At 38.4% G+C, this 13,501-nt stretch overlaps 1 long non-coding RNA gene across 1 annotated transcript in view; it reads right to left on the bottom strand.

Annotated features, from left to right (window-relative positions):
• Window positions 1–10,424, bottom strand: part of LOC134761347 (uncharacterized) — a 50,098-nt gene extending 39,674 nt beyond the window's left edge. Inside the window, exon 1 of the long non-coding RNA XR_010139868.1 lies at window positions 10,319–10,424. This is a non-coding gene — a long non-coding RNA (uncharacterized LOC134761347). The remainder of the gene's footprint in view (window positions 1–10,318) is intronic.
• Between the last annotated feature and the right edge of the window lie 3,077 nt (window positions 10,425–13,501).

Below are 13,501 nucleotides of genomic sequence, written 5' to 3'. Positions count from 1 at the left end.
TAGAGCTTCAACATACAGACTGTGGGGGAGATAAAATGAAGCCCATAATAAAAGGATAATTCAAAGAAATTATTTCCAAGAAATGACTTGGGAAAGTATGAAGCCCACAAAAGGCAGAAAATCCAAGTTAGCTCTTATTAATATTCTTTCCAATATATATGGTGAAGGAGCTAGGGACATGCTGATATGGTTTGGCTGTGTCTCCACCTAAATCTCATCTTGAATTGCAGCTCCCACCATAATTCCCACAAGTCATGGGAGGGACCTGGTGGGAGGTAATTGAATCTTGAGGATGGGCTTTTCCTGTGCTGTTCTCATGAGAGTAAATAAGTCACATAAGATCTGATGGTTTTACAAAAAGGGGAGTTCCCCTGCAAAAGCTCTCTTGCCTTGCCTGCCACCATGTAAGATGTGTCTTGCTCTCCTTTCGCCCTCCACCATGATTGTGAGGTCTTCCCAGCCATGTGGAACTGTGAGTCAATTAAACCTCTTTCCTTTATATATTACCCAGTCTCAGGCATATCTTTATTAGCAGCATCAGAACAGACTAATACACATGCCATCCCAAAATATGCCTGCTTTGTATATTGATTATTTCATGCAAAAAATATTGTAGAAACTGTACTTGTAGAAAAAGCTATCTGATCTGCCATTTCCTACAGCAAGCCATAAGAATTCCTTTGGGAGGGGTGCCTTTCCCCATACCAGGGTGAGAAAATAACCCCTGATCACCAGAGAGGATATTGTTGCTGCTGTGGGCCTGAATAAACTCCCTGAAGTAACCCTTATCTTCCACTAGCTTTACACCCCCAATATATCTCCTAGTGATACCCTTAGAATTTACTGCTCCTAGCCTAGAGATCCCTTTGTCCTGTCATTTCTTCATGGATGTATCACTATTTGCCTACAAAATATAAAAGCATCTTGCTTTGGCTATTCCTTCAGATGTTGCTCTCTTGTGAAGATCCCCATGTACATGTGAAATTAATAAAGCTTGTATGCTTTTCTCTGGTCAGTCTGTGTTGCATCAATCTAGTTCCTAGACACAGCCAAAGATCTCACATAAGAACTAAGGTAGTGCGATTTTTAGCCTCCCCTACAATGGAATGCAGAATTTTTAAGCTGTGAGGGGCTGTAGAGGCGCTGCAGTCAAAATCCCTCACTTCAGAGAAGAGGACACTAGTAGCCTAGAGGGAAAATTATATATCAGAAGCCACATCAAAACGTTTCACTTTCTAACTTACCAGCGGATACATTTACTAATCCCAAATCACAGGACAGATGCAGAAATCTGGGATGTTGATTGCTGGGTATAGAACACAGGCACATCAAAACATTTCACTTTCTAACTTACCAGTGGATACATTTACTAATCCCAAATCACAGGATAGATGCAGAAATCTGGGATGTTGGCTGGCTGGGTATAGAACACAGGCACTCTAAAATCAGGATTTTAGAACTGAAAAGAATCTTAAAAACTATTTTATTTAGTCTTCTTACAGAAATAAGAAACAAGGTGTACAGGTTCTCCGTTAATAATGTAGGCAGGAGTTGAATTCATGTCTGTTATTTCCTTGAAGAAAGTTACACTGAATGGCTACTACATAGCAGGCATTTTGCTGGACACCAAGGATAAAATGGTAAATCAAACAGATATGGACACTACTTTCATGGAGCTTGGAGTGCAGCTCTAGATATTGGTAAAAAGAAACAAACTACAAAAACTACAATGCAGTAGACTAAAGACTCTCCTTTGACAGCTCCCCCTTCCTTAGACCACCAAGTGTTGCTTGGTCCTGCACCCTTCTTATCTCTATTCCTTCACCAACTGCTCTCATTCTTTCCATGTTTTCAAATATAATCTTGATGTTGATGACTCCTGAAGGTGTATCTCCAGCTGTGACTTTTCCTCTTAGCTTCCAACTCCTGTATTGAACTGTATTCTGGACATCTCAACTTTGATTGTTAATCAATATTCCAAACTTAACACATTTAAAACCAAATGCTTCTTTCTTAAGTCTTCTCTATCTCATTAAATGAGTATCCCCCTGTGTATCCAGCTACTGAGGACTATAGAATAAGTAGGAGTTAGCCAATCAGAAGATTAGACAGTAAGTGAGGACCTGCATTTGCAAAAGTCCCAAAACAGAAAGAATATGATGTATTTAAGGAACTGGAAGTTAAACATGGCTTGAGTACAGAGTTCAAGGCAGAGAGTGACAAGAGATGAGGTTAGGAAGGTGTACAGGGCCCTGTAAGTCATGATGAAGAGTTCAGGCTTATGTACAAAGTCATAAGGAAACACTGAACTGCTCTAAGCAAGGCATAAAAGATTAATATTGCATTTTTGAACACTCTGGACACATTAAGGGCAATCCAGAAAAAGAACAGTACTGATGGCAGAAAGCATAACTAGGAGGCTATTGCAGTAAACTCTGGAAAAAGGGGATAATGATCTAAACCAAAGAAAAGACAGTGGGGATGGAGAGAAGCAGAGAGATCTGAGAGATATTGCATAGGTAAAGACAACAAACATGGGGGTTGTGTAGTTAGGGTTGTGTTTCAGTTCATTTTTTGTTGTTTATAACAGAATACCTAAAACTGGGTAATGAAGAAATAAAATTTATTTCTTACAGTTTGAAGGCTGGGAAGTCCAAGGTTAAGGGAACTTATCTGGTAAGGACCTTCTTGCTAGTCTGCAGAGTCCCAAAGTGGTACAGGACATCACACGACAAGGGAACTGAGTGTGCTAGCTCAGATTTTTCTTCATCTTCTTATAAAGCCACCAGTTCCACTCCCATGACATGAATTCATGAATTAATTAATTCATTCATGAAGGCCAAGCCTTAACAGTCACCTCTTAACAACCATAACTCCCAATACTGCCAACATTGGGGATTGCATTTTAACAAGAGTTTTGGAGCAGACCAATATTCAAACCATAGCAAATTGCATTCGGTTTCATGTAATAGAAATCCACTGCAATGGCTCAACCAAATAAGTTTTAGTTTTCTTACATTACAAAAGTCTTGGTATAGACTGTCCAAGAATCTGTATCTACTCAAGGAAGCCGTCAAAGATTAGGTTCTTCCTAGCTTCCTGCTCTATCATCTAAAGCATGTGGCTTTTATCTTCATGGTTGAAAAACCTGTGTTCTATCTGCAGGCATTGTTTCTGCATTCAGGAAAGGAAATGAGAAAGAGGGAGGCAAAAAGTTTGAGCCAACTTAGCCTGTTATTTAATATCAGGAAAAAGATAGGATTCTCAAAAGTTCTAAGAGACTTCCACTCTTATCCCACTGGCTGATAGCGGGTTATATGATCACCCCTAGAGTCTCAAGGGGTGAGTATTTTTATTGGATTATATTACTGCACTTAAGCAAACTCAGTGTTCTGAGTAGGAAAGAAAGGAAGAATGGATATTGGGTAGGTAGCTGTGAGTGTCTGCCATAGAGTCTGATTGGATTTGATGGCAAGAAAGAATCAAGATTATTGCCCACATTGGTTGAAGTGTTCTTACTCCCACAGCCACCACAGTAGGAAGAGACAGAGTGGGAGGAAGGGGAGACAAAGGTTAAAAGGAAACATGAGTTCCACTTAGGACATGTTGAATGTGTACTATCTGTGGGACAATTACTCATAACGAGGGTCCGGAGCTCATAAGAAAGTTCTGAACTAATGACATATGGCTGAAAGTACTACATGTCTCATCCAAATACCCATGACCTTTCTACTGTATCTGGCTGATCTTGTAAGCTTCAAATCCTTACTCTTTTAAAACCTCTAGCCATTTATGACTAGTACTCCAGTGATCCTCTCTGAAGTCATACAAGCTTTTCAATTTATCCATTAATATTGCATTTTATGTTGACCAGAATGCAAAGAAAATAGAATTTACATGGCATCAAGCTAAGCAGTTTTTATTTTATTTGCTACCTGCTGTTGGTGTGTTTTGCTTTCTCAGGATCATTCCTGAAAGGGAAAAAAAAAAATGGCAAACGAGAATCACTCATCACTTTCATTGGAGGCTAACTGATGGGAGATATTCCAGCACTAAAGAAATAACATCTTTTGGCAGGGTTGACATCAGTTGACATTTCTAATCCTGGGATTGGACAGGAACATCTGGAATCCTACTAGAGCTCGCTGGCAAACCTCGGATCCAGCTGCTACACAGTTAGACCACCTTTGTGTCCTAATCTCCGCATACTGCTTTTGGCTAGTCCAATTAAGTAATTAGATTAGATTAATTAATTAGATTGGCCTACTGGTTCAGATATTTGTAAGACTGTTTTACCTTACAATAGAACAGTCATTACATTTCTCACTTTAACCTAGTCCTTGTTAACTGGGAAGGTTCGTTTTAAAACAAAACTCCCTATAGAGAATTCAGAATAGACAAAACTTAAAATGAGCCATAGGAGGATGGTTCTACAATAGGAACTATAATAATACTGCATGATAACATTTTGAAGCAGCAAGACACATCTGCAGAAGATTACCAGCATGGTAAACATGTGGCTTCTGTTGGAAATAAACGGATAAAACATTGTATAACCCTGCTGGTGGGCAGAGGAATAGAGGTATCTTTCAAAATACATAAAACACTACAGTTTTTAATTGTAATCACTGAAGTGAATCACATTATCAAAGAGCAGCCTATAGAATTTCATGTTAATCATAGTGAGGAAAGAGAAGGAAAGAGAAATGCAGGAAATTTAACCTCCTCTAGAAATATGCTCAATATTTTCTCTGTTGCATCTCTTTTTATTTGCTTATGCTAATTGTTTCAGCTTTTCTCAAGGTAATTGCCAGATCACAGCCTCCTAGTCTTCAGATTTTAGTTGTAGACCCACTGTCCAAGTCAAGAAAGAAGGAAATTATGAATGCTATTCACCAAATATTTCTGGCTTTCCATCTTCCTGGCCACTTATGATGTATGGGACCACATAGCTAATTTTGGCTAACATGTCATGAACAAACACATCTTATGTCATTTCTGAGCCAGTATGAGATCCTGTTGCATTTCACTTAACTGTGTCAGTTTCTGACAACATTCAAGACAGTGGATCTCTGAGTGACCAAGATGGGCTGATTTCCTGCTTCCCCACCTCCATTCAAAATTCCACAATAGAAATTTATCCAGAATAGGCAGGGTATGGTGGCTCACCCCTGTAATCCCAGCACTTTGGGAGGCCAAGGCAGGTGGATCACCTGAGGTCAGGAGTTCGAGGCCAGCCTGGCCAACATGGTGAAACCCCGTCTCTACTAAAAATACAAAAATTAGCCAGGAGCGGTGGAGGGCACCAGTAATCCCAGCTACCTGGGAGGCTGAGATAGGAGAACTGCTTGAACCTGATAGGCGGAGGTTGTAGTGAGCCGAGCTCAAGCCACTGCACTCCAGTCTGGGCAACAAAGAGTGAAAGTCTGTCTCAAAGCTCCACCCCAAATCAAGAGAATATACATTCTTCTCAGCACCACACCACACTTATTCCAAAATTGACCACATAGTTGGAAGTAAAACACTCCTCAGCAAATGTAAAAGAACAGAAATTACAACAAACTGTCTCTCAGACCACAGTGCAATCAAACTAGAAGTCAGGATTAAGAAACTCACTCAAAACCGCTCAACTACATGGAAACTGAACAACCTGCTCCTGAATGACTACTGGGTACATAATGAAATGAAGGCGGAAATAAAGGCGTTCTTTGAAACCAACGAGAACAAAGACACAACATACCAGAATCTCTGGGACACATTCAAAGCAGTGTGTAGAGGGAAATTTACAGCACTAAATGCTCACAAGAGAAAGCAGGAAAGATCTAAAATTGACACCTTAACATCACAATTAAAAGAACTAGAGAAGCAAGAGCAAACACATTCAAAAGCTAGCAGAAGGCAAGAAATAACTAAGATCAGAGAAGAACTGAAGGAGATAGAGACACAAAAAACCCTTCAAAAAATCAATGAACCCAGGAGCTGGTTTTTTGAAAAGATCAACAAAATTCCTAGATGGCTAGCAAGACTAATAAAGAAGAAAAGAGAGAAGAATCAAATAGATGCAATAAAAAATGATAAAGGGGATATCACAACCGATCCCACAGAAATACAAACTACTGTCAGAGAATACTATAGACACCTCTATGCAAATAAACTAGAAAATCTAGAAGAAATGGATAAATTCCTCGACACATACACCCTCCCAAGACTAAACCAGGAAGAAGTTGAATCTCTGAATAGACCAATAACAGGCTCTGAAATGAGGCAATAATTAATAGCTTACCAACCAAAAAAAGTCCAGGACCAGATGGATTCACAGCCAAATTCTACCAGAGGTACAAGGAGGAACTGGTACCATTCCTTCTGAAACTATTCCAATCAATAGAAAAAGAGGGAATCCTCCCTAACTCATTTTATGAGGCCAGCATCATCCTGATACCAAAGCCTGGCAGAGACACAACAAAAAAAGAGAATTTTAGACCAATATCCCTGATCAACATCAATGCAAAAATCCTCAATAAAATACTGGCAAACAGAATCCAGCAGCACATCAAAAAGCTTATCCACCATGATCAAGTGGGCTTCATCCCTGGGATGCAAGGCTGGTTCAATATACACACATCAATAAACATAATCCAGCATATAAACAGAACCAAAGACAAAAACCATATAATTATCTCAATAGATGCAGAAAAGGCCTTTGACAAAATTCAACAACCTTCATGCTAAAAACTCTCAATAAATTAAGTATTGATGGGACGTATCTCAAAATAATAAGAGCTATCTATGACAAACCCACAACCAATATCATACTGAATGGGCAAAAACTGGAAGCATTCCCTTTGAAAACTGGCACAAGACAGGGATGCCCTTTCTCACCACTCCTATTCAACATAGTGTTGGAAGTTCTGGCCAGGGCAATTAGGCAGGAGAAGGAAATAAAGGGTATTCAATTAGGAAAAGAGGAAGTCAAATTGTCCCTGTTTGCAGATGACATGATTGTATATCTAGAAAATGCCATCGTCTCAGCCCAAAATCTCCTTAAGCTGATAGGCAACTTCAGCAAAGTCTCAGGATACAAAATCAATGTGCAAAAATCACAAGCATTCTTATACACCAATAACAGACAAACAGAGAGCCAAATCATGAGTGAACTCCCATTCACAATTGCTTCAAAGAGAATAAAATGCCTAAGAATCCAACTTACAAGGGATGTGAAGGACCTCTTCAAGGAGAACTACAAACCACTGTTCAATGAAATAAAAGAGGATAGAAACAAATGGAAGAACATCCCATGCTCATGGGTAGGAAGAATCAATATTGTGAAAATGGCCATCCTTCCCAAGGTAATTTATAGATTCAATGCCATCCCCATCAAGCCACCAATGACTTCCTTCACAGAATTGGAAAAAACTACTTTAAAGTTCAATTGGAACCAAAAAAGAGCCCGCATTGCCAAGTCAATCCTAAGCCAAAAGAACAAAGCTGGAGGCATCATGCTACCTGACTTCAAACTATACTGCAAGGCTACAGTAACCAAAACAGCATGGTACTGGTACCAAAACAGAGATATAGACCAATGGAACAGAACAGAGCCCTCAGAAATAATGCCCCATGACTAAAACTGTCTGATCTTTGACAAACCTGACCAAAACAAGCAATGGGGAAAGGATTCCCTATTTAATAAATGGTGCTGGGAAAACTGGCTAGCCATATGTAGAAAGCTGAAACTGGATCCCTTCCTTACACCTTATACTAAAATTAATTCAAGATGGATTAAAGACTTAAATGTTAGACCTGAAACCATAAAAACCCTAGAAGAAAACCTAGGCAATACCATTCAGAACATAGGCATGGGCAAGAACTTCATGTCGAAAACACCAAAAGCAATGGCAACAAAAGCCAAAATTGACAAATGGGATCTAATTAAACTCAAGAGCTTCTGCACAGCAAAAGAAACTACCATCAGAGTGAACAGGCAACCTACAGAATGGGAAAAATTTTTGCAATCTACTCATCTGACAAAGGGCTAATAGCCAGAATCTATAATGAACTCAAACAAATTTACAAGAAAAAGACAAACAACCCCATCAAAAAGTGGGCAAAGGATATGAACAGACATTTCTCAAAAGAAGACATTTAAGCAGCCAAAAGACACATGAAAAAACACTCATCATCGCTGGCAATCAGAGAAATGCAAATCAAAACCACAATGAGATACCATCTCATGCCAGTTAGAATGGCGATCATTAAAAAGTCAGGAAACAGCAGGTACTGGAGAGGATGTGGAGAAATAGGAACTTTTACACTGTTGGTGGGACTGTAAACTAGTTCAACCATTGTGGAAGTCAGTGTGGTGATTCTTCAAGGATCTAGAACTGGAAATACCATTTGACCCAGCCATCCCGTTACTGGGTATATACCCAAAGGATTATAAATGATGCTGCTATAAAGACACATGCACACGTATGTTTATTGTGGCACTATTCACAATAGCAAAGACTTGGAACCAGCCCAAATGTCCAACAATGATAGACTGGATTAAGAAAATGTGGCACATATACACCATGGAATACTATGCAGCCATAAAAAATGATGAGTTCATGTCCTTTGTAAGGACATGGATGAAGCTGGAAACCATCATTCTCAGCAAACTATTGCAAGGACAAAAAACCAAACACCGCATGTTCTCACTCATAGGTGGGAATTGAACAATGAGAACACATGGACACAGGAAGGGGAACATCACACACGGGGATCTGTTGTGGGGTTGGGGGAGGGGGGAAGGATAGCATTAGGAGGTATACCTAATGTTAAATGATGAGTTAATGGGTGCAGCACACCAACATGGCACATGTATACATATGTAACTCACCTGCACATTATGCACATGTACCCTAAAACTTAAGGTATAATAAAAAAAAAAAGAAAGTGTCTCAAAAAAAAAAAGAAGAAGAAGAAAAGAGATTTATCCAGAATGAGAACTAAGCCTTCATATTTAAAAACACTGAGGTTCAGGGTTGTTTGTTACCACAGCATAATCTGGTCTATTTTTACAAATATAAAGAGACATTTTTTGTATCTAGACTACTAAAATATTGTTCAACATGTTTCTTTGTGTACTTTTGTAAAAACTTTAAGAGACCTAATTTAACAGAGAAAAAGAATAGTTATTAACAGTATTTAAAACATGACCTAAATTAGTACAATTATTAATATTAGCATCTGCTCATTTTTAATAATGACAACAATGCTACTTTCATCTGTAAGGGGATTTCATTCTTTTATGAACACTTCTTTCTGATTTCAGAAGTAAAATATGTTCATTGATAAAAATATGAAAATGCACAAAAAGCAGAAATAGAATTTTAAATTACCCATAATACCTAAACTCAAGGATAACCACTATTAATTTTTTACATATAAACTTCCAGTCTTTAGAGTAGGGTTCACATTTTCAATGCAGCTTTACTTCTACTTTACTTAACAATGTTTTGTCAATATTTCTCTTTATCATTAAATATTCTTATTCATCATTTTAATGGATGAATGGTATTCCATCACATTGATGCATAATGATCTGTTAAATTAACTCCCTACCATTGAATATTTAATGGTTTCTACTTATTTTTTGCAAAATAATATTTGCCTACATCTATAATAATTTTCTCAAAACCAATTTTTAGAAATTCAACTGCTGCATCAAATAGAACGTAAAATTTACAGGTTTTGACATTGTTTGCCAAATCACACTTCAATAATGTAAGTATATTTCATAGTCCATCCAGCATTATATGAGAATATTTATTTCTTACATTCTACTAACATTGGAAATCCACCGGCATTGTATCAAAGATGACAATCAGTTTCAAATTTATGTTCAAATTGTATGCATTCAAATATATTCCTCTTTCCCTTTGTGTTTTCTTTCTTTGTTAAAAATGTCTTTCAAACTCCAAAAATATGTTTACCTACATTTTATTATAGATCTTTTATTGTTTTATTTGTTAATATTTCTTTAAATAAGCCATCTGGATTTTTTGTTTTCTGTTTGTGTAATATGAAAACATATTTAACTTAATTTGTTGTTTTACTAAGTAGTCGTTTTTTTCCTAAGCCATCTAGTGGATAAACTATTCATTCTCTGTGTGTATTTGGGTCTGCTTCTTGGCTTGTATCAATTCCATAGTGTTTCAATTATCGAGACTTTCTTAGTATTTTTCTTATCATCTAAACAAGCACACACAGGCAGGTAGGTGTGCATATATACACACACACACACATTGAGGACAGTCATTATTTTTCCTTTTTGAATTACCTTTCAATTCTTCAGAGTGTTTTAATGTCTAGAAATTTTGAGCATTTCATGTCAGGGGCAGCACCGGACCTGATGCAGGAAGATCTGTCTGGCAGTGGAAGAAGCTTCAGATGAATTCTGCAAGGCAGACGACAATATGATCAGGGTTAGCAGATGGAACTTCTTCTCAAGAAAGTTTCACTCTTTCTATCAAAAAATATGTCTTTAGTTTCTTTTTTTTCTTTTTTTTTTATTTTTTTGAGATGGAGTTTTGCTCTTGTTGCCTAGGCTGAAGTACAATGGTGCGATCTCAGCTCACTGCAACCTCCTCCACCTCCCAGCTTCAAGCGATTCTCCTGCCTCAGTCTCCCGAGTAGCTGGGACTACAGGTGCAGGTTACCACACCCAGCTAATTTTTGTATTTTTAGTAGAGACGGGGTTTGACCATATTGGACAGGATGATCTTGAACTCCTGACCTCATGATCTGCCCACCCTGGGCTCCCAAAGTGCTGGGATTAGAGACGTGAGCTACCATGCCCGGCTGTCTTTAGTTTCTTAATATTTACATGTGCTGTGAACAAGACACTGTCCGTCATTCCCACGTTAGAAGGGAAGAAATAAACAGAGGCAATTGTCATACATTGTGATGAACTGCTCCAGTAAAAGTGAGTTCAGGGCTTCTGCCTAAGAACACGGACCTTTAACAAGCCTGGATTAGATAACTGCAAATATTCAGGTCACACTTTGGGATGCCACAGAGAAACTACAGTGTAAACCTCTGTCCCTTCTCCAAAAAGATCAGGATTTTCCAAACACCAAGTCCTATAGTAGGGCAGCAGGTCTAGATTCTGAAGGATGCCAGTTAACCATGCCCTGCAACCATTGATTTTATTAGGCATGCACCACTACAAAATATAAATACTAAATAATTTACTTAAAGCATTTTTGTTGGAAATAGCATGCATGATTAATTTTGTCCTTGATGTGAGATGAAAGCTGAATTGTTTCTATCTAATTGGCATTTCCCTTCAACAGCTTATTTTCATTAGTAACCACTTGTCATTGCTTTTCTTGATGCAAAGTAAACATCATAATGATTCAGAATGTTTTTAGGCTTTGGATGAGATTTTCTGCTTCTGACTCCAAATAGAGACAATTTCATAGACAGCCCCGTAAGGAATATGAACTAGGACTGTGATATTCACAAAGCGGTCAGCTGACTGGTTTCCCTCAAGAACTTATCAGAAATACAAAAACTCAGACCCCAACTCAGACCTACTATATTAGAATTTTCACTGTGACAGAAAAACCCCAATGATTGTGTGCACATAAAATACAAGAAGCTCTGACCTAGGAGACATGGGGGAGACTCAGAGCCCACATATCTCTCTCCCCTCCTTACTCCATCATGATGTATTTGGGGCTTAACCATTGCATGTGTGATGTTCGACACAGACAAAGGGTTGGATCTAAGAAATAGTATTTTTTTCCTTTTTTTTTTTTTCTTTTTTTTTGAGACTGAGTCTCACTCTGTCACCCAGGCTGTAGTGCAGTGGCACAATCTCGGCTCACTGCAAGCTCCACCTCCCAGGTTCACGCCATTCTCCTGCTTCAGCCTCTCGAGTAGCTGGGACTACAGGTACCCGCCACCATGCCCAGCTAATTTTTTGTATTTTTTTTCTTTTTTTTTTTGTTATTATTATACTTTAAGTTTTAGGGTACATGTGCACAATGTGCAGGTTAGTTACATATGTATACATGTGCCATGCTGGTGTGCTGCACCCATTAACTCACCATTTAGCATTAGGTATATCTCCTAATGCTATCCCTCCCCCCTCCCCCCACCCCACGGAATACTATGCAGCCATAAAAAATGATGAGTTCATGTCCTTTGTAGGGACATGGATGAAATTGGAAATCATCATTCTCAGTAAACTATCGCAAGGACAAAAAACCAAACACCACATGTTCTCATAGATGCAAATTGAACAATGAGAACACATGGACACAGGAAGGGGAACATCACATATTTTGTATTTTTAGTAGAGACAGGGTTTCACCATGTCAGCCAGGATGGTCTTGATCTCCTGACCTCATGATCCGCCCGCCTCAGCCTCCCAAAGTGCTGGGATTACAGGTGTGAGCCACGGTGCCCAGCCAAGAAACAGTATTTTTTTTTAAACTCACTCTTAGTTTCACCTGAGCTTGTGTCTGCTCAAACACTGTTGCTAGGATGTCCCTTCAGGGCAGAAACCAACTAAGGTCAAATTCTGTTTTTAGTATGAAAAATTTAAAAGAAATGTCCAACATTGGGTATGTGCTTTAAAAAAAAGTGGCGGGGGGTGCTTGTTTGAGTCTTTCAGGTAATAGACTACTCTCCAGCTGTATAAAAAAATGTTATAGGAGATGAATATTCAGTAAATGGCATTCACACTGTAGTGGGATGCTTTGTGAGAGACACTTTTGCTTCTCTCTCATGTTTATGGAATTCTAGAATTCCAGGATTGACAGTCTTCAAAGATTTTCTGGATCTCACCTCTACTTTCTACTCTGCTTGAACACCTCTGATGATGGGGGACTCATTACCTATAGAAAGGCAGTCCCTTCCATTTTATGGAAGTACAAATGGTTAGAGAGCTCTTTGCTCCTTTGACTTCAAAAATATGCTTCTCTGTAGTTTATTTCCTGTGATCTGGGATCTTGGCCTTTGTAATTCATGGAATAACTTCATCCTCCTCTTCATAAACTAGTCCCTCAAAATCTGAAGTTACTTACCATGCTTTCTCTTCTCCAAATTCAGCATCCCCATATACTATAGATTATAAGGAGTAAGAAAGGAAAATTAACTACAATTCGAAGTCAACAACAATTTCTTATGATTTAGACTTCCCTGGCCTGACTACTTTCCCCTGGGTATACTTCAGTTTCTGTCCAAGCACATCCATGTATTAATACTTTCATTCATTTATTCAGCAAATATTTACTGAATCATTGATTGCTTATTGAAAGTGAGGCACTATTCCAACCACTGGAGATACAGTGATGAATATAATCAACAAAATTCGAGTCCTTGTGGAGTTTATATTCTAGCTGTAGAAATAAATAATAAAAATTTCTATGGAGAAAAATGAAGCTGCAAAGAAGGAATAAAGAATATTTCATGCAGACTAATCATAAAAGCCAATATTTGAGCAGAGGCCTGA

Source organism: Pongo abelii, chromosome 3, assembly GCF_028885655.2.
Source record: "Pongo abelii isolate AG06213 chromosome 3, NHGRI_mPonAbe1-v2.0_pri, whole genome shotgun sequence".
NCBI lineage: Eukaryota > Metazoa > Chordata > Mammalia > Primates > Hominidae > Pongo > Pongo abelii.
Note: the sequence above shows the minus strand (reverse complement) of the source record. Positions and strands in the feature narration are given on the sequence as shown.